Source organism: Serinus canaria, chromosome 2, assembly GCF_022539315.1.
Source record: "Serinus canaria isolate serCan28SL12 chromosome 2, serCan2020, whole genome shotgun sequence".
Taxonomy (NCBI): domain Eukaryota; kingdom Metazoa; phylum Chordata; class Aves; order Passeriformes; family Fringillidae; genus Serinus; species Serinus canaria.
Window position 1 is genome coordinate 96,322,978 of NC_066315.1, and position 19,426 is coordinate 96,342,403.

The 19,426-nt window shown below is 35.3% G+C and overlaps 1 protein-coding gene across 4 annotated transcripts in view; it reads right to left on the minus strand.

Annotated features, from left to right (window-relative positions):
* The window catches only part of CCDC102B (coiled-coil domain containing 102B), a 140,739-nt gene extending 127,699 nt beyond the window's left edge, over positions 1 to 13,040 (minus strand). For all 4 annotated transcript variants that reach the window (XM_030234764.2, XM_030234760.2, XM_030234746.2 and 1 more), the window contains exon 1: positions 12,945 to 13,040. The gene's annotated coding sequence lies outside the window, so the exon portion shown is untranslated. The remainder of the gene's footprint in view (positions 1 to 12,944) is intronic.
* Positions 13,041 to 19,426: the final 6,386 nt, after the last annotated feature.

A 19,426-nucleotide genomic window follows, 5' to 3' on the forward strand; every position in this document is an offset into this window, starting at 1 on the left:
ACAGTTTACAAATCTTAAAAGATGGAGAAACAAGAATGGTAAATTTTCATTTGACTGAAAATTTGAAAGACCTGAGAGTTATTTATGAATCAGAATAGCCTGTTGCTGATGTATCACTACAGGTTTGAGGTGATTTTGTCTTTTGACATTTAGTAATGTTTTCAAAGCTGGAGAAATGTTAAGATCACAGATCACAGGAAACTAAAAAAAAACATTGGTCATGAATTCTTGCTCCCCTCCATTGTGATGGCTCAAGTGTTCTTGAGGCTGGGACACTGCCAGTCAGATAACACTTAGAGCTGTAGCAATTGAAGTAGGCTTGTACAGTAAGCTTGTTGTCTCTTGGGTTTCTAATAATTTTGTGGTAGGCTGAACTTTGCCTGCACTTTTCAGCATGTATATATGATCCCAACTATGTACCTAAAATTAAAAAAATTATGAAATAAAAGTAGTCTTTCCTCCTCTGGAAAATAGAACTGCTGTCTCACTCCAAGCTGGTAAAGAAAAGATGCTTCCATTTGTATTGACTTCCCTATCTCCTTTTCAGAAAAGCTAATCAAAACAGATTTTTTAGATACCCTCTTTAAGATTGCAAGAGGTAGGATAAAATATCATTTTGTTCATTAAAAGAGACAGATCTCTACACAACCCATTTCAGTGGATGGCTGACTCAGGATAAAACCAAAAAACAATAGAAATATTGCTGGATAAGTGAAATAGGTAACAGGAATTTTATTAAAAGTATGAATTATGAACATTTGTGCTTGTATCTATTTTTAAAGAAGTGGATTAACAATTAACTTGAAAGGAAGCAAAGGTTTAAAAATTAGAAAAATGTGTTGATTATTGTAAAAGTTCTGAAACTCTCAAAAATCTTGCAGTTCCAGAGGGATGGTTACGATGGACTAATTTTATCTTATTTATAGTTCATATCAATCTACTCTTTCATGTTCTCAAAAATACTGCACTGATTAAATTACATTAAAAACAAGTCCAGCAGTCCAACTGAAGACTGTTTTAGTATTGAATCTGTTGATATTGAATCTTTAATCATCTCTATAGTTATAATGGTATTTAAAAAATAATAATTCTTTTCTCTGGAATATGACCACCTCATAGAAAACATCATATATGTACTTTGATCTCTGAAAATTTTCATCTATAAAATTTTATATATATTATACATATTATTTATATTGCAGGGGGAACAAGAATAATTTTTAACTTGTATGTTAAAGATAATTCAAAGAAGAAAGGTCCGCGCTAATGTTAGACACAAATCTCCTAACATCAGAAATACCACAAGTCTAAAATTGACAAAACAATACTGTGTGGAGCTAGTTTTAAAGTCACTACTTGAGTTTGCAGCAACAGACTTGCTAGCACAGCTTATGGAACTCAGTGTACATATTTCATAGATAAAAGATAATTGGATGGAAAGATAAAATAAACTTAGAGAATTGGTAAAAATGGGGGTTTTCTGATCAATGAAGTCTTCTCATCATTCCCCTTTAAACAGCTGAGTGATAAGGAGGAACACAGCATCCCTTTAAAGCTGTTTTTCTTAATGGAATAATTTAGAATAAGCATGAACAAATATATGGAGTAACATTCATTGTGTCATGTGAGTGAGGTGTGATGATTGAGTGAGAACAGAGTGATGGCAGTTCTCAGAGGAAAAAAAAAACATTTGGTGAACATGACAAAGAACATAGGCCTGAAAGATATTTAATTATACTGCAACCTTTCCTTTTACCTAATGATCCTGAACACCAGTAAGAAAGAGAAGATATTGCCACCTATTGTTTTAGGTACACAGCAGTATATTCACCCTTGGTGGCACCGTTAAACAAAATCACCAGGAGAGAAAAGAATTATTGCCCTTTCCTCATGTTAATACCTGCTCACTGAACTCAGATTTTTCAGTCAGTTCAGTAGCTAGGGCAATGCTTGAGGATACAATTTCAACATCCTTTTTCTAGCTGCACGACTTAATCTTTAGTTACATGTCTCTTAATTCTTAAGACCTCAGACAAATTTTTTAAAGTATTCTGTCTTTAGAAGAAAATGTCTGCTTTAGATTAAACCAGTTAATTTTCTTTTGTCTAATCTGTAAACTAAATAGGACAAAATGAATCATAGAACTGAACATTTTCTTTGTAAGTGCTACTGGAAAGCCAGAACTTTCCATGGTATTGCTGCAGTTCACCCAACAACAGACCCTGACGAAGAGAGAAGGCTTTAAGAAAATGGGTGAGGGTGATGTGGTCATTATGGGAAGAATATAGGAAGTGATTTAACTCACTCCCTGAAAACTTGGCTGTTTACTAAGGGTTGCTAACTACCAAGCTATGAACTCAAGAAAAGGAGATCAAATTTTGAGTGCCTGTTCCTGTTGTAAAGTTGGTTTTAATTAATAACCCTTAGGGGTCCCACCCAGTGGCTAGATGAAAAAATATTGCCAAGTAAATGATTGAAATGTACGGTGAAAAAAACATCACACTGGAAAGCAATTAATGATATAGCTCAGTCTAAAAACATACCCATAAAAAATTGCATCTAGTTTCCAAACTCTTAATCATCCTGGCAACATGCAGCCAGGAGGTTGTTAATTTGTTTAGAAAAAATGTAGCATGAAACTCTGAGGCAGTACTTGGTTACAGGAGTAGCTTGGACACACAGGAACATAGGATTTATTTCAACAGACAATAAGAGAGGACGTCACAAAAGAGGACTGGTGAAAGTTCTGGTGAAACAAATTGAATATTTGTGTAATTTTTTTTTTTTTAAACAATGGTGTAACACATCACCAACATTCTACCAACTTCATGGAAGGTAAACTAATCTGGGAAACTTCTCATGTGCGTTACAACAAACACCTGGAGGGTGGAAAGAAATCCTTACAGGAGGAGAGATAGTGGTGCTCAAAATATATTCCCTGCCTAAGCTCTCACTGGTCTCACAACTGCCTTAAGCCAGTGGTTTGGTACTTCTCCCTTATTTGGAGAAATATAATCTTAGCATCGATAACATTTTAAGAATAAAAAAGGACAAGCTTGGTTTAGGTCAAATCTTGTACAATGGATTTTCCAGCTACTGCATCAGCCTCAAAATAGCGGGACAGTAGATCGATGGAATAAACTGCTAAACCAGCAAATAAACAAGAATGGATCTATTAGTACTGCATGAGAATCATGTCTGTGAGAATGTGTAAGTTGGCTACACAAGTGACAAACTGCCACAAGAGCCACAGATAAGGAATTCATATCAGTAGCTGCCCAAAATCCTGTTAAAATCCTTTGAAGTCCATATAATGAGGTTGCAGTTAAACATACAACTCAGGGGCTATTCATGTGCCTCTCCTTTTACAATGAAAAAGAGAATAAGTTAAAAACAACTGAGGTTTGGATTATGTCCAAGACCTGAGTGTTTTCTCTTGCAGAAAGTGTGACCCTCCTTTATCACCATGGCAATGCTGATAATTGGAACATACACCCAGAACTTATGTATAACAGATCCTGCATTTTGGAACAACTCAGGTATTGCAGATCCATAACAAAGCAACCTTTAAACTAGATATAGAAGGAATACTATCTGCAACATCACAAGGACACGTTTGGACAGTGGGTGATAATGTCACATAACCACTAAGATGCAAAGTTAACCTGAAATTACCTACATGTAGTTAATACTGGATATGAAGCTTCACATGGTTGTGACAACGACAGGGTGAAAAGGGTACTGCAGGCATGTAAGGAAACTAATCATGTACTAGAGGCCCAGAATACTTACAGCATATGTACACAATGAGAAAATACACAGCAATTATTTCATACACACTCCTAATAGTCACTGTGCAAATCAAGGTAAATGGACAAAATAAAGCTAACATTGCTCATGGCTGTGTATCTTAAAAAACAATCCAGCCCACTTCTTACTTAAGTGCCCTTCACTTAATGCAGTTCCATTACATACAAGAACCTGTGATTATAGCTGCAATACTAATTACAAGATACATTGAACATAAACAATGTATACACTCCTGCAAGGAATGAAACCTGGACTGATTACAGTGACCATCTCTATGATTGTGGCTACAAAGTCATTGACCAAAAGGACATGGAGGTTAGAGATGTTATTCAAAATCTTTTGGGTGAAACTGGTATATGAACTGAATTAAATTGATACTGAAATCCTACCAAATAAATTTCTTGATATAACAGGACACTGAAGCTAGGATAACCAAAATGACTTGGAAAACTCTTAAGAGGAAAGAAAAGCAAAAATATGACAATAATGAACATCCAGATGATCCTAAAGTCTGACATATGCTGAGAGCAGTGCCAATATGAGTGGTCAATGGGAGAGCAGACTGCACATAGAACTCAGTGGATAGAAAGAGATAAGGGTAGATATTACCTGCAGCCAACAACTTCTGCATCTTCAAATGGGAGTGCTACAGACCAAACTTCTGAGCTGGAAAGTGTAAATGCCTAAGCTTATCCCCAGTGTTTTTGTAGCAGTTCCAGCAGCAGGCTGACTGATGAGGCCTTTGTGCTTTCCAGTGTGGTATGGAGACATTCATTCCTCAATAGAGGAGAAATAATGAGCACTGGCATTGATAGCTTGGTAACAAGTTTGTTCATGGAAAAAATAAAATTTAAAGAACTTGTAAATAAGAGAGCTTATGAATTAGGGAAATAGTGAATTAGTGAGTTCATGTGTTGGACTAATCTTTACAAAGACGATTCCATCATTGTTTAATGTCTTTATGTTTTGGTGGTGTTGCTTGAGACAGAGGACCTTTTTAAAATGGTTTATTTTTTTTAAATGAGCTCATAAGCTCATAAAATAAAGTTTAATTTACAAAGCACACTATGCCGTAAATTTGAAAAATCCAAATAGACCATGACATAATATACAAATTGTCCTACTTCATGAAAATTAAAAGATAGAGCTTTCAGGACTTTTTAATGTACAGCCAAAGATGATTCTGTTCATTTTTTTCCCACAGCTATAAAAAATATATTAACAATATTAAACCATATGGTAAATTTTTAAGCTATGTTGTTTCCAAACATTGAATTCCTTATATGTGTCATAACTAAAAACCAGCCAAAAAATGGCCTGAAGAGCCAAATAATGCCAATTGTTTACTTCCTATTAGGAGTTACATGATAATTTTTCTCTAGTTTCCTCTTAACATAAAAATGTCAATAAAGATCTAATTTATTTCCAAAACCTGTTTTATTTTCTTCTCATGTCCAGTAAATAAAACCAGTTATGCTATGAAAATGACAAAGTATAAAGTTTTGGTTTTAACTCCACAAAGAGAAGTGTTTTGGGGTTTGTCAGGTTTTTTGTTTCAGTGAGGGGTTATTGTTGTTGTTATGTGCTTTTTTGTGCAATTTTACTATGATACAAAACATTGTGACAGACAAAACGCTTCTGAAGTACCCCCAGGACGTTCATCATTATATTAGTTGTCCATGTATAGCTAAATTCCTGGGAGAAGAGGTAAAGGATGGGCAGAAAAGATAGCGACTAAAAGACAATAAACCACTTAAACCTTAAGAGGGAAGCAGTAAGTGAAAGGAGGACTCAGAAACTGGTTAATCTTTTCTCTATTTTAGCAGACTATCCAGAATCCAAAGGAAAACATAGCGATCACCATAATGCTGAAAAAAGCATTTTACACTATGTAACAGGATTAAGTACAATGCTTCTTGATATTACAGTATCCATTGTGACAACCAAAATTCTCTGACTCCAGAGGAAGAATCCTTTCTATTATTAATAATAGTTTGCTTCTCCTGAAGGTTTTAATAATTTACTTGAAGACATGTAGGGTAAAATTGCATATATATAATTTATATCTTCAAAAAAAACCCAAAATATGAAGTAGTCCTAAGTGGCCCTGAGGCTGGCCATGCCAGTCACGTCACCAGTTTGTGCTCATTTGTTATCCTTTTCCACAACCTGTTTCAATCCTTTGAAATAAGATCTACAATTCCAGGTGTAAGTTGTCCCACTCATTTTAGAGAAAATGAAATCTCAAGTGTGACAGAAATTCTTGTGAAACAAAGGCATGCCATGTAGAAGTCCTAAATATGATACTCAGAGTAAGGGGGATGATCTCAGAAGTCCCCCCTAACATGATTCCCTGAGCAGTGTGATTTCTGAGCAGCTCTAGTAGCCTGTTTCTCCCAGTTTTAACAACGTTGCCATGACATCCAGGAAATAGGAAAAAAATTAAGATCAGAAATTGTGAATCTCAGAATAAGCAACTATTAGCCAAAACGGTTGCGAAACACCATGTAAGTACGGAAGAACCACAGGAAATAAGCCCCTTTTGTGACAACACTGATGGCCTTAAAAGCAACAATTCTGCACTCTTGTCAGGAACCAGATGGAAGAAACACAGAAAAGAAGAAAATAGGCTTTATCCCCCAGATCTATTCTGCCAACAGAAACTGCAAATCTGAGAATATGTGTATGAAGAAAGGGGGTGAACAAGATAATCAAGCACTCCCAGATATTTCCCAGGCTGAAGGTCAGTTCTAAGCACCAGGGGAAATAATCCAGAATAAACATGCCAGTAACAGCAACAATTAGTGTCTTGCAGGAAACATTTACTTCTTCAAGAAGTTTCACAAAATTTTATATTTGGACTGATGCTTTAATTGAAATGATTGCCTATACCAGGTTTCATTTAACCATGAGGCATTATATATTTCTCTCAACGTGTGAATTGCTTCTGTAAAACATAGTGAAAATTTCCATGCCAATAGGAAAATTTGACCACAGGACTAGTATAGCTGACATGGCTTGAGGCTTTTAAAAACTGAGTGGTTACCTCTTTCCACAGAATAAAACACCCCTAGGTAAAGTGAATTTGTTCTATTAAGTTGCACTAATACAAAAAGTGTCAATAATTAAAAGCAGTAATTTAGGACAAGATTTCTTTCACAGCATACATCCCATTATTGATGCTGGTGGGGGAGGGAGGGTGTGGGTGTTCTTAAAGCTTGCTCAAAGTTAAATGCTCTAATTCTCTCTGAAAAAAATCCACCAAAAAAAGGACATGGTCCGCTTCACTGTGGTCCTATGCATGTTTTTTTCCTTTTTTCCTTTTATCATTTTCTCCCCATATCTAAATATCCATTTTAAATAAAATCCCATTCAGCATTTTAATTGTTCTTTTAAACACATGCATACAATATATCTTGTTTATTATTATACTAATTATATAAATAGTGTACATACTATATATACATACTATAAACACATGCATTCATAAAAAGACAGCTTGGAAGGTAGTCACAGATTACAATGAATGTAAAGACTAAACAAATATTACTCTTTCTTTTTTTTTTTTTTTTTTTGGCTGCCAATTTTAATAAACTTTAAACAGTTTGGATACTATTTATTCAGATGAGAAAATTATATACTCTGATCTAGGTCTACTGGATAATACAAGTAGAAAGACTTTTTCTTAGAAAGACTTTTTCAAAGTCTTTTACAGCAACAAGCTGATCTTTCTTCACATCTTTGAAGTTTTATTCAAATCCTTAGGGTTAAACATGGGTAACATAAATATTTGTACATAGGGATGTTGTAATTTACTACCCATAAGGCCAAAAGAAGCTCTGATGTACTACTTTAAGTATAATTTACAGTAACTTCATTTCCCCAAGAATGTTTTGTTTGATTACGCATTTTCATAACATTTCACCCAAATCTTTTGTACATTCAAGTCTGTAGTATTGATTCTCAGCCACTACAGTTGAAAAAACATATTGTATAATCAGATTATGCAGGGAGGGAGGGGACTGTATGTGACACCCAACTTTCCCAGACGATCTAAAAAGAGCTAAGTAGAAGCTAAACCAGTCATAACCCAATTAAATTTGGTGGCTGTGGCATTTGAGACAGTTTGCTTGGCTAGCTCCCCTTTGAGATTTGATTATCACGTTTTACTAGGATATAATTAATGAAAAATAGACTCAAAATAAACTTCCTAGGTAGTTAGGGTAAGTTTGAACGCTCAAAGTTTTAGATCCTTTCAGAGTGAATGACTTGCAAAGAGGTTTACAAAGCCTAGTGTAAACTGCTGAGTTAAACAAGTAGCCAAGTCCCCTAAATTCTAATCCAATCTCAGTGATTCTATGTAAAGATTGGTAATCTCCATGGAAGACATTGTCTGAATGATTATTAGGAAAAACAGATTATGAATCAGCATATTAACAATAACTTTAATTGAGAACAGATTCAGAGTGTATTTAAGATAAGGCAATGGTTAATTCATACAAAATAATTCATATCAGTTAAACATCTGGTCTACTAGATATCTTCTGAATAGCATAGAGACATTTCTTTAGAACAATAGTAATCTGTTGTTCAAACTTGAAACACGTAATTGCTTCAGAAGAAGTTCACATTAGTTAATACTAGTTCACTGTACTGAAACACTATCTTTTTTTTTAATGCTTATGGCTAAAGCTACAAGTGAACTCTTCCTGTGATTCACAGAAACACCCATAGGCATCTTGTTCTGCAGGCTCAATGAAATTTGTTCTAATCACATTAAAATGGCATCTGTTGTTTTTTGGTTTTTTTTTTTGTTGTTGTTGTTTTTTTGGTTTGTTTTTCAGCAATTCCACAGCTAAGACTAAAAGTAACCGAGTGTATGAGTCTTCCTCCTCTATTTACACAGAAAGCAGAGTAAGTTTCAGGGAGTGTTTAGCGTGACAAACATTTTTCAACCTACACTGAAATGAGTTGCAGTGCTAATAGGGTCATTCACTTTACTGGGAACAAGTAGGATAAACAGTTCACTTCTAGCACCACTCAGCTTAGTTACAAAAGAGCCAGTAGTCAGTCACAATAGAAAGGACTATCCACAATAGAGAATCTCAAAAGGCTCAGCTCAATCCCAGTTGTCAGTGTGTTGCTACACACTGGATATGAGCTCAGCCAGTGCACACATGCACTGTCTTGCTTATACTGACAGGCAGCCCTTTAACACAGCACAGAAGAGCATCTTGCACAGATTTCCTCTGAACTTCTCAGAAAGAGGGAAGACTAGAGAAATGTAGGGAAATAATACCCAAGGTATACATCATCCACAAGCTTAGATCTGCCTTTGAGTATGTAAGTCATAACTGGTCTTAGAAGTCTTTACAAGCATTAAAGCCAGCTGTAAGTTAAAAGTCAAAGAAGACAAGAAAACTAAAAACATCTCATTCAGCGGGGGATTTTCATTCATGGTATTAGTTAAAAAAATTTAGGCTGTGTGAAATATAAATAATTGCAAATAAGCTACAAATAAGCTTAAAGCACACAATTAAAACAAAGGACCATTGTACCATGTTGAATTCTCAAGGGTTAAATTCCTTTCCCAACTATTGTTAGTATTAGCATTCTACTATTTCATGTTTCATTTACTTATGTCCAAAAGCCATATCCACCTCCTTGTGAGAGTCGCTGTAGCTTCTTATTGAATATAATTGAGGAGGCTCAACTACTCCCAAACACAACTCAGGATTTCATAGCTCTGTGGGATTTTTAGCACATCTTTAGATTAGGCTACAGGTCAGGTCAGCTAGGTTTCTTTCAGCCTCAAAAGAAAAAAAAAAAAAAAAGAAATTGAAGACAGACTAACCATACTGAAAAGCACTTTACTGAGCAAGAATTAGGTCAGATGCAATGCTAAAACATGTTCATCCAAACAGCAGAGATCACTTAAATGTATAGAGAAGCTTCATTGTTTAGACAAAATCATCACAAATTTATTTCTAGAGTCTGTACCTCAATTCTATTATCTTCTATGTTACTCATTTGGAAAGTTACCTTGAACTGGATAGCTTCACTTTCATTTACAGGCTTTTTTATCCCACTGAGTTGAGAGGGTCGTGTTTTGTTTTGGGGGTTTTTCTGGTGTGGCTTTTTTTGTTTTTTCTTTTCTTTCTTTTATTTTATTTTCAATGAAGTGTGAAGATGTAATGGCATATCCCTAAAACAGTTAAGTTTCTAATCCCTGCTTATACTCTGAGAAATTCTTCTGAGTTTTAAGACTCTTAACAATATCTCAAAACCATATGGTTTATGATATGAGAGATCAAGAGTTGTCTTGTTAGAGTTGAAATCATTTATGATGCTTTCCTATTCAAAACATGACCTACTTTTAAAGGAAATTTCATAACATTGGGAATAGGGAAAATTAATCACAAATATCTGATGATTTGTTTCAGAGCAAGACATAAAACATTCCAATGCTTATTAGGACACAAACCAATTTTTCTTCAAAACACTACTCAGAGTCTAGAAACAAGTGATTTTCCCACCCACATAAGCAGACAAGTAAGAACACTCATAAATATTTTGTTTTCTCTGGGTCAGAGAATTTCCCTTTGGCTGGTTCAACCACTCTGATATAGTTGCATCAGAATTGACAACTCTCTTGTGTGGAGATGTTTTTGGTTTTATCAGAACAGTTTTAGAAGCCATATCTTGTATAATGAATTCTTTTAAGAATGTTCCTTACAAAAGATTGCTACTTGGACATTTATATGTAATTATTCTTATTTTTCCCTAACCAGTCTAATATTTTAACACCATCTCATGTCTTTCAATAGCCCAGTGACTCTGATTTTGTGTGATTTAATGCTGTAAGATATTATCCCATGATGATCCCAGCTCCACTAAATCATCCTTAAGGTAAAAGAACAAAAGAATAATCCCCATTGTGACTTTTACCTGGATTCCACAGTGACTAGAGTGGTCAAATAAAATAAATCACTAAGTATCATCTGTTGTGTCCTAGACTTAAACACATAGAGAAGCGTGTATAGTCTCTTAGTGCCCACTTGCTCTAGGCCAATATGTAGTCCCCCTAAAAGAGAATAAATTATTTGAGTAATTGGTGACTACTCAGCATGGCAGAAGGGAAATTGGCACCCTTTTGCAAAAATGGACACCTACAAAAGTTATGGAGGAACATCCAAGCCAACTGAAAATATATATATATAAAGTATTCAAAACAATAGGAGCTTTCATGAAAATTCCTCCCTGGTGTTCCTCCAGTAATGTGATTGACATTAAATAAGAATGGGTTTGGTAAAAAACCTAGTCTTATTTAACCCAGTGTGAATCAGACCTAGATTACTTAATTAACATGAGCAGAGAATCAAGGTGTTCAAGAAGGATCATTTTCATAATAAACCAGTAAATTAAAGACCATTGTATGGACTAGAAAGAGAATAGGAGTGAGCAGACTAGGTGAGTCATTGAAACAGGCTTCTCCAAGAAGTCATGGATGTCCCATCCCCAGAAGCGTTCAGCCAGATTGGATGGGGCCCTAAGCAACCTGCTATACTGGGGGGAGATAGGGACTAGATGATCTTTAAGGTCCCTTCCAACCCAAACCTTTCTATGAATCCATGATTCCATGAGTATCAAATTTGTACACTTCAAATGGTTCCAATTCTACCTGTCTGTCCAATATCTATCTATCTATCTATCTATCTATCTATCTATCTATCTATCTATCTATCTATCTATCTATCTATCTATCTATGTTGAAGTAAACAACAGCAATTTAAGTCTGTTCATTAACAGCTCCTTTCATGCATTCATTTTCAAGTGATTTATTTTTCAGGTTTTCCTGAGGTTACCATTAGTATTTTATACTTAAGGTGAAAGAGTGGCCTCAATTCAAAGCTGGCTGCATGCAAATACACAAAAAACACTCCCAGACATCTAATTTCACATTTTTCAATTTCAATTTTTTGTAGATGTCTCTGGAAGTGATATGACTATTTCTATTAATGATACCTAATATATTTTGGAAATTCATTTATCTTCATTATTTTATGCAAAGAACTGCATTCAGAAACACAAAAGTAACTTTTCTAACAACACAGGAATTCTAAACTAAAAACTAGGACTCTACCTATAGGATTATTTATAGCAGAGTCTGCTTCATAAAATATTTGAAAGAATCAGTAAGAACTAATACAGACAAAATGCAGCTATCTGGATAGTCAGGAGGAAGCCCATTAGTACTATTTGCTATATCTGCTTATTAAACTTATGAACATTGCTTTTGGAATTTGACCCTTGGTTCCCATTGCTGAAAGATCATCCACAGTGTCTCACAACATCTCTGATACTTGCCTTTAAAATAATGACAGACTGAATATATTTGTCCAGCATCAACAAATCATAGTATCAAAAAAATATATTTCATTGTGTTAGAATAATAGCATACAGCTAAGAACGCATTTTTCTTATCCCAACTTCAGATATTTCCTGAAGGAAGTTAGGATTATACAAGGCATTATTGAGTTGCATAACTTATGAAAATAGAAACACTGTGAAAACACTGCTTTCCAACAAAAAAAAAAAAAGGAGTACAAATTTCTGCAAACTCATAACAATATTTTCATGACCCTTATGTACATAATACCATCCCCATTAAAAGGTACCAAAGTTTCACCAGTTTATGACATTATATATGCATTTCACAAAGTAATTTTAAAAAGGTTTCCAGGAGTAAAACTCTATAATCTGTGAATCTTCTGCATTTATACTAATTTCTAATCAAAATTAAGAAACAACTTCAACAAACTGTCACTTAGAAAATTTTAAAAACTTACCTGATTATAGTAAGCAAGCATTCTGCTACACTTGAAAAACAAGGTATGTTTAATGCCATGTTAGAAGTAATGCTACATGATAGCAGCAAAAAACATAGAAGAGAAGAATCCAGCTAGATATAACTTAGTCACATATTTCAAATACTGTTTTCTGATCTTCAGTACTTTTGCTGGGCAGTTCAGACTGTTTTCCTCCTTACCATCAGCATGATAGTAACTCATACTTTGTCCCTGAAGAGATTTATAGAAATTAAACATTAAACTCACAAGCTTAAGACCCTTTACCTTCTGAGTTTGCTGGGCTCCTCTTGCTTCTCAGTGCAACAGACACATGTGTAAACAACAGAATTTCCTGCATCCTTTTCTCATCTGCACTGTACTGGGACTTGGCCAATTGGATTATTTACAGCATTAAGGCCACTCCAGAGTAACTTGAAAAAAGATTCTCATTGGTCAGGCATTATCAAAACTAAAACCACATTTTTCTTTTAAGTACAAGTCATTTATACAAAACAAAACTTTTTGTCATATTGTTCTTCACTAAGCATTATTTGCTCAGTTTTTTATTTCTCCTTCCCTTTCTAAACTGAAGACCCCAGTCCTCCATATATTTTGTATAAGATTAAATTAGTTATTTGAATCACAGTACTTAAGCACAGGTTTAGTATTCAACCAAATTTGTTGGATTCTTATGCCACTTGCTCCTTCTTACTTGCTCCTGCTATCCCTCCTGGGTTTTAAATAGCCTAAAATAAGACTAGTTTTTCACTCAGCTGGATGATATAACCTGGAAAATACACGTACTTTCATAATTAGCTCTGCAATTAGGCAGGGGCTCTTGGAAGTTATTAAGAAAAACTGCAGTATTCTAGATTATCAAAGACGTGAAAAGACCAAGGCAAGGAAAGTTAGGAAAAAACACCCAAACCTTTGAAAAGCTCTTTTTGCAATAAAATTTACAGTTACATGTTACAATTTAAGGTAAGAGTTATTTCTTTCTGGAACACAACCTCCAACATTTTTGTAACCAACATGACAAAGCATGACAGCACTGTCTCAAGCCTGACAGCACAGGCTTCCTAACTGGCAGGTCCTCAAGGCATAAAACTGATACAGTTACACACAGATGGGGTGATTTGCCATGGCTATAAAAAGCCAAGTATTTCCCATTTTAAAAAGTCCCTCATAATGTAGAGAATACTGACAATTCCTGTTTCACGACCTCAGACTGAGAAGCCAGATTTCCTTTAGCTTTAAGGGACATATCTCTACCTCCCTACTAATATCCCAAAACTTTTAGTAGCACTGTAGCAGGTAGTATTTCCATCAGGAGTAGTAGTTATAGCTGCATGACTCTTCTCTTGTTTGACACTAGGACTTTCAAATGTTTTTTTTTTTTTTTTTAGGGAAATAAACTAGCAAATGATCCCAACTCTTCCATGACTCAAAAAGTCTATTCTACTGTCAGGAGAAAATAGGCATTGTATTCCAAAAGACATAAGTAAAATAGGTGAAAAAAAGTCTCTCTCTACAGTTCTGTTAAAAACCCAAACCAAACCATACAAACAAAAGATGTAAACCAAAGGAAAAAAAACCCAACATCCAAGGCAAAAACTATGACTACACACAAAAAACCCCCAAACTGAAACAAAAAATCCCAAACCAAACCTAACATCACAACAAAATAAAACCACAAGTCTGCATCAAATTAGAAACAAGCACACGCACACAAAAAAAACCCCAGCCCAACAAAACCCAAAGCCAAACAATAAAATAAGGCAACAGCTACTTTATGCATCTTGCATGGCTTCTTTAGCAATTTAAGAGATCCCATCTCCCACTAGAATAGTGTCTGGCTACATTCCATTACCCCTACTGAGGGAAATTGCTTCACATTTAAAAAGAATCAAGTTATATACACATCATAATTTAAGCATCTAACTACTCACATTTCAACCCATTCATGAGATTTCCCATTCATTTTCCACCATTCTTCACTTGATACAATCTCTGAGCACATCCAAGAAGGCTGTTCCACTGCCCATATTTAAACAAATATGTTTTTTCTAAAGAAATTGATGAACATTTATTTTTCAGGAAAGGAAGGGAAGTAACTTTGGTCACAACTGAAAATGTCTTCCCAAGTGAAGATATGTAACAGAGAATTTACCATTCAATAAGAAATAAACACAAAGGAAAAAAGTGTCGTTACAGCATGTGAAGGAACTAGTAATCCTGGAAGTGCCATTTAAGTATCTTTTGGGAAGGAAAACTGTACTCTTCAAGAAAAAAGGCACAAACAAGAAATATATATAATAGACCAAGAGTAGACAGTAAAGCTATTAAAAAACCCCTCAGCTTCTATTCTGTTGCATTCTGTTGTAATCAGCAATTCTTGGAGGAATCTCAATTTTATACCGTTGTTAAAAATGCATCCGAATTTAAATAAAAAATTACAGTAAAATTGGGAAGTTACAGTGGTATTTTTGTATCTTTATTTGCAAATATATTCTTGGTTTTAGTCTTATTTGACCATTTACCTTGATGCTATGTCACTGCATTAACTGCTGAACAGATGTTGCGAACATGCAAGTTTGCTGACACATGACGTTTACATGTGAAGCTGAACTGTCTTCCTAGAAGTCTCCATGTATAAGAACAAGAGAATGACAATCAGCTCTGGTTGTTATTTTTGTTCATCAAGAGAATGACAAGCAACTCTGGTTGTTATTTTTGTAAGAAAATTGTACTGAGAAAATCTGATAGAGTCTATAGACCTCATCAATAATCTAGAACATATGTAATAATGTATGGCCTTAGTTGTCAATTGTGCTTGATTAGGGTGGGATACACTCCCCTCACTTTGAGTACATTTGAGCTTTGGCAGTATGCCTGACCTGCTTTTTCCAAGATCCATAGAGAAACATTAAAAGAACATGAAAGCCAAATTTTGAATTTTTTAATGCCAAGACTCATCCCTTTGGGGGGTCACAAAGGAAGAGACCTGATCCTTTTCAGGATGACTGAGCCAATGAAGAAGATTAAATAATTTGTCTCAGAGGAAAGTTAGAGCAAGTCTTTCTCAAAACATGGAAGTTTACAAAATTTACTGTATTGATGCAATTTCCTTAGCAGATATAAGAAATTATCATTCAAGCCAAAAACAATAAAGCACTTCAAATACACATTGCAATAAAACAGAACATTCCTTCTATTGAAATTGGAAAATAGAGAGGGGTATGAAGCACTAAAATTATAACCGTTTGAAATTGGGCTTCCTCAATATTCTAAAAAAACACAAACATATGCCAGTTTCTTTTTATTGATAGAAGTAATTTTTAATCTTACTATTTCATACTATTCCACACAATTTCATACAATTGAAACAATAAACATCACATTTAATTTGAATATATGAGAATAGGAGATCATCCTTTACTATACCTCAACCGAGACATGCTCCCTTAGGTGATGGAGACACAGAGAAGACAACTTGATATAGAAGGTACTTTCAAGGCATGAAGAACAAGAAAATAGAGGCAAAAAAGTCATATAAGTTTGAATCCCATTTCTACAGCAGCATTAGCAAACCCCAAACTTTTATAACAAAAAAAAAAAAAAGCAAACCTGTGAAAATACAGTTACAGAAGAGATGAATCAATTAAACAAAATGACCAAAATTGAAACTCCACCAAATTTCATGTACAGAGCAATCAGTGTGGGAAAACACACTGTGGTTCCATTTCATAAACAGTCTAGGAAAAAGGCACAGGGTAATTATTTTCTAGAATATCTCTCTAAAATTAGAAATGCAAGAAAGGGGTAACATTCTCCTCCCATTTTCTTTTAAGTTCTAACACATTCTAAACACGTGATCTTAGCAAAGCTTTGCTTTCACAAGGTTTAGATATTGTATGCGTGGAAGGGAGTCCTACAGGGATGGCTTCTGTTAGAAGCTGCCAGAAGCTTCACCCAGAGCCCAGATGGAGCCAATGGTGGCTAAGGTGGAGCCTTAGCCATCTGAGCCTCAGCCATCACATCCTCTGTGATGGTGGCAGCGATTTTGGGATAATGTGGTTAAAGGGAAAAATCCCACCCTGTACAGCAGCAACTGCTCTGAAGAGAGGAGTGAGAATATGTGAGAGAAACAGCCCTGCAGACACCAAGGTCAGTAGAAGGAGGCAGGGGAGGTGCTCCATTTGCTAAATTAGTCTCCCACAAAGCCTGTGGTGCAGACCATGGTGAGAAGGCTGTGCCCCAGCAGCTCACCAAGGTCCATGGCAGACCAGAGATCCCTCTCTAGCCTGTGGAGGATCCAGGGCTGGAGTGGGTGGATGTGCAAAGGGGGTTGGGGCACTGTGGAAAGCCTGAACTGGAGCAGGTTTCTGTGGCCCTGTGGAGCAATGAGCCCATGCTGGACCAGGTTTGCTGGTAGGACTTGTGACCCCCTAGGGGAGCCACACTGGAGCAGCCTGTTCCTAAAGGACTGCACTCTGTAGAAAGGACTGACACTGGGGCAATTTGTCAAGAACTGCAGGTCATGGGAAAGACTCATCTTGGAGAATTTCATGGAGATCCATCTCCCATGGGAAGGAGTCCATATTGGAAATAGAGAAGAGTGTGAGGAGTCCTCCTCCTCAGAAGAAAGGAGCAGCAGAGACAACACATGATGAACAGATGACAGCCCCCATTTCATGTCTCCCTGCACTGCCTGGGGGAAGAATTTAAGAATAAAGTTAATCCTGAAAAGAAGGGAGTGTTAGGGGAGAAGGTGTTTTTAAAATTTAGTTTCACTTCTTATTACTCTATTCTGATTTGGTTGGTAAGGAACTAAAATAATTTCCCTGAGACTCTTTTACCCTGATGGCAATTGCTGCACGATGTCTCCCCATCCTCAACTCATAAGCCTTTCATTGTATCTTCTGTCCCCGGTCCAGTTGAGAAGGAAGCGATACATTGGCTTTGGCTGGCACCTAGTGTCCTGCCCGAGTCAATCCACCTGAACAGGCAACATGCAGGTTGCAGGCTAGATTTCATCAATAAAACTATCCATGTATGTAACACCTCACTCCTAAGTAACTTTAAAACAGATCAGAAAACTTAAAAGCGACATCAAAAAGCAACAACTTAAAAAAAAAGATCTTAGTTTTATTCCAGCACATGATAAAACATAACAGGAAGAAACTTATCTAGGGCTAATACTTAACTCAGCTTGTTAGTTTTCAATTCTGACTTTTCCTGTGCAAGTTAATTTGATCCACAAGTGCTAACAGTGATAGCAGATAAATGTAGATGATTTATCTTGTAAAGATCTATGCTGCTGATTGAACTTATTTGCTTATAGGAGGTGAAACAGGAAATAACTATGTATTACATTTGATGTGTTGGCCTATTAATACTTTTCAGCACATTTTGTGGTAGCAAATTTGTGGTAAGCAAAGTTGTGGTAAAATAACTTACATGCTTAAAGATTCTCATAAGCTTCCCTTTCTGTTGCTCATTACATTCTTTAGTGAAAATTAATATATAGCACCTGAAAATGGATTGCTTATCAAACATAAGTATACTTCAAAAAGCCTCAGCTTAGCAGAACTACTACTGATTCTCAACAAGAAATATTAATAGAGCAGGTTATCAAAATAAGATCTAAATTTGAAGATTCTTTTCACTGGAAGTTATTTCCATATGATACCAGAATTACAGTGTTTTCTGGTTAAGAAAAAAAATTAAGACTAGTCACTTCAGTTATTTTGTCTGGTCCTGATTTTATTCTAGGTGAATCAACTGAATCTTGATCAACTGATGGTTGTTGTTACAAGGGCATGTAGGGATAGGGCAAGGGGTAATGGTTTGAAACCAAAGGAAAATCAATTTAGATGAGATATAAGAAAGAGGGTGGTTTTTTGTTTTTTGGGGGTTTTTTTGTTTGTTTTTTTATTTTCTGGGGTTTTTTTGTTTTTGTGGGGTTTTTTTTGTTTGTTTGTTTTTTGTGGTTTTTTTTTTTTTTTTTTTTTTACATTGAGAGTGATGAAACACTGGAATAGAGGGCCTGGAGAAGTAGTGGATGACTTCTCATTGGAAATGTTGAATCTCAGCTTTGGTGGGGCTCTGAGTCAACTGATCCAGTTGAAGACAACCCTTCTCATTATGAGGTTAGACTAGATGGCCTTTAAATGTCTCTTCCAACCCAAACTATTCTGTCTTTTAAAAGAAGTTATGGAACTTGCAAGAGTACGACACTCTAGCAGTTTCAAGATGAGCAATAGAAGTAAAAAGGCAAGAACAATTGATCTCTTTTTGTGATATACACATTATTTTCTACTGAATGCCTATATAATGTTTACCCTTTCATACTTTATAAATAACTCAGCAAAATAGTTTCCAAGTAAAGTCTCAATAAAAAATATCATTACAAATTGCTGGTACATCTGATGGAAAAAGTTCATAATTTAGATTTATGGCTACAATTTTATGGTGAAGTAATGTAATGTTGAAATAACAGCAACATAATTTAGAAGAATTTAAAAAGAAATTAAATTAAGAATAAATTAATAATTTTTCTTTTTTAATGAAAGAAAAAAATTGCTTCTAGTCTGATATTTCAGTATGAAAAAAGAATTAAAAGGAATTAAATTGGAACTAAAAGGAATTAATTGGAATTAAAAGGAACTAAAAGGAATTAAATTGAAAAGATATGCTGCTCTTCAGTGTAACCTGAGTATAAGGAGAGGTCCTGCCAAATCTTTTATTAACTGCATCACACCTCT